This window comes from Cyprinodon variegatus, unplaced genomic scaffold (assembly GCF_000732505.1).
Source record: "Cyprinodon variegatus isolate N-32 unplaced genomic scaffold, C_variegatus-1.0 Scaffold1312, whole genome shotgun sequence".
Taxonomy (NCBI): domain Eukaryota; kingdom Metazoa; phylum Chordata; class Actinopteri; order Cyprinodontiformes; family Cyprinodontidae; genus Cyprinodon; species Cyprinodon variegatus.
In genome coordinates, this window is record NW_015151765.1 from 68423 (window position 1) to 71242 (window position 2820).

The window sequence follows — 2820 nt, forward strand, 5'->3', positions numbered from 1 at the left end:
CTGACTGAACTTTTCATTTAAACTATTGTATCAGATTTATTTCCATATATGGAAGTTGGAAAAACTCTAAATCTTTAGCAGGTGAAATGATTTTGGCCACCATGAAAAATCCAGAAATGAGGCAAATACAGTGAAAAATCGTCTACGGAAGACTATTAGGGCCACTGAAAAAAAAAAAAGTTAACTGATTTAAACATTTTATTTTAGTATAATATGGAAAAAAAAAATCAGAATTCTGAGATTAAAGCCAGAATGACCCATATTATACTGAAACAATAGGTATAAATCAGTTAAATGTGTTTTTTTCAGTGGCACTAATCCTCCTCTGTACTCGTCTGTTCTGTGTGAGACAAATAATATTTAATCTGAATTAGTTTGAGCTAGTTTGTTTTCTCCATTTCCTCCTAACCTGACAGTAATGGCCTCCATAATTACAGGGGAAGCCTGAAATGCTGCACATCCTGCCGTTGCGGGTCAGATGGCCTCATCATGTTGTTACTCAGGGGTGTGGCTCAGAACCGGCCTCTGAAAACGCTGCGCAGGATTCAGATGGACTCTTCCAGAGAGACCTGCTTGTTTTAGATGTTTTTGTTCTTTTGTGTGGTCTGCAGGACAGCGCCCTGCAAAGAAACACACCTCAGCCCCACACAGCTGCACACAGCTGCACACAGCTGCACACAGCTGCACACAGCTGCTAAGGACACTCAGGTGCCTGCAGGTTCTATTATTTCAGCCTCCAATCTAACAGGAAAAGGAAAAGTTTGCTGCTGCTTTTGATCTGAGTTGCTTTGTTGGTGTAAAGGCCTTACAGTTCAAACACAAAGTCACAATGGAGCAAATGGAGCATATTCCAGTTCAAACAGAGATCAAACTGGGATTCAACAAAGGATGTGGCATCAGCACACAGAGGCGGACGGACCATCTGAAAGCAGCGGCTTCCTCTGGGCTTTCAGTCTGGTTTAAAGTCGCTGCAGACAGGCGAGGCCAGTTTGTTGGATGCATTAAAACCAGGAACATTTCCTCCTGCCTCTCAGTCAGACGACTGCATAATGCATGATGTTATTAGTTTAAGTGGTTGAAACGCTGGACGGCCTCAGCTCCTCACTGCTGAGCAAGAACAGAAACCAGGAAACTCAACCAATCCTAAAAAAAACGATTTATTTCAGCTTCAAGCTGCAGCAGAAACAGGATGTTTTTAACATGATGCTGATAATATGCAGACTTTATGGATAAAATTATTTAGAAACAAACGACTCCGAATAAAATCAGATTCCATAAATAAAATAACGGCATAGATGATGCAAAATTGCTCAATTAAAAATACATTTTTTAAATTCCTATTAGCAGGTATTGCTCATACTTTTATTAAGACTCAACAGTTTTAAAAACTTGTTTTTTATTTGCTATGATGTGATATTAGAATCTTATAAGTCAAGTTTTCATTAAAGAAGTTAAATAATAATAATAATAATACATGGTTTCTATAATATTTCTGTGTTCATAAAGTTAAAATAAATCAAAATCTTTACAAGTTTAATATTCATATATCATATAATTCTATGTCTCAGGAAAAAAGTGTTCAAGGTTGGATTCAGAGAAGGTTTGGTGGAAGGAAGAAATGTGGAAGGAGAAGGTAAACCTGCAGCTGAGGCCCCCCTGAGGCCCCCCTGAGGCCCCCCTGAGGCCCCCTGAGGCCCCCCTGAGGCCCCCCCGATCCACGGTTTAAAAAAATAAAAAGTTTCAGACGGTCACGCCTGCCTGACGAACGTTTGTCTGTTTGGTGTGAATCTCAGGAAAAAACCAGCAGCATATCCTGTCCTTGGTGGCGATGACATCATTTCCTGTCTAAAAGAGAAGAAATCAGATCCTCACATCAGCAGAAAGATTCTCGGTTTATTTTTTTAGCTTTATTTTTAATCATAAGTATTTAATGGTGATTTAAGATGCATTGCTTTATTTTTTCTCTTCTCTCTTTTTATTATTCATTTATTTTCTGATGTCATATCCTGTCTGTTTGCTATGACCTGCTTTTTCTCGGCTTGTTCTTGTTTTCATTGATGTTAAGGTTCAAATGTTTGACTGTTAGATTTATCTTTTTTTTATTGGAAATAAAAAATAAAGTTTATTGTAAATAGGGCTGCAGGGTGCTGCAGTTTGCAGCTGCCTTGCAGCAAGAAGGTTCCGGGTTTGATTCCCAGCCCGGGGTCTTTCTGCATGGAGTCTGCATGTTCTCCCTAAACATGCGTGGGTTCTCTCTGGGTACTCCGGCTTCCTCTCTCAGTCCAAAAACATGACTGTTAGGTTAATTGGCTTCTCTAAATTCTCCTTAGGTGTGAGTGTCTCTGTTTAAAATCATGGGCTGCGGCCTTCGAAGGTCAGATTCGAAGGCCTATAATGTCATAGCGCGGCGCCGAGGTCTGGTCGGATTCCAAGACTCCTCGTTATGCGGCCTTAAAATGCGTCCCTAACCTGATTTGAAGGTCGGGGTCTGATGTATCCTCCGTAGCCTCGGATATCCCAGGATTCATTGCGAGACCAAGCAAGCCGGCTGCTCCGTGATCAAAGGAAAGAGGGAAATGGCGCCAAACAGTGGTGAATATTGGAAGTTCAGTTTAATATAATCCAGTCTGTGAATAGTTCCGTCTGAGATTAATGAAAATAGTTGTTTTAATGGTTATAGAGTCAGATATGTGGCGGTAATGTTTGGTTTATCTAAAGGTTTTATCTGTTACTGTTTAAATGGGTTTGGCTGGAATTTAAGGACAGATTATACTATATCTGCAGGGTCGGGACTATAAATCTGATAGGATTTTTATCTTT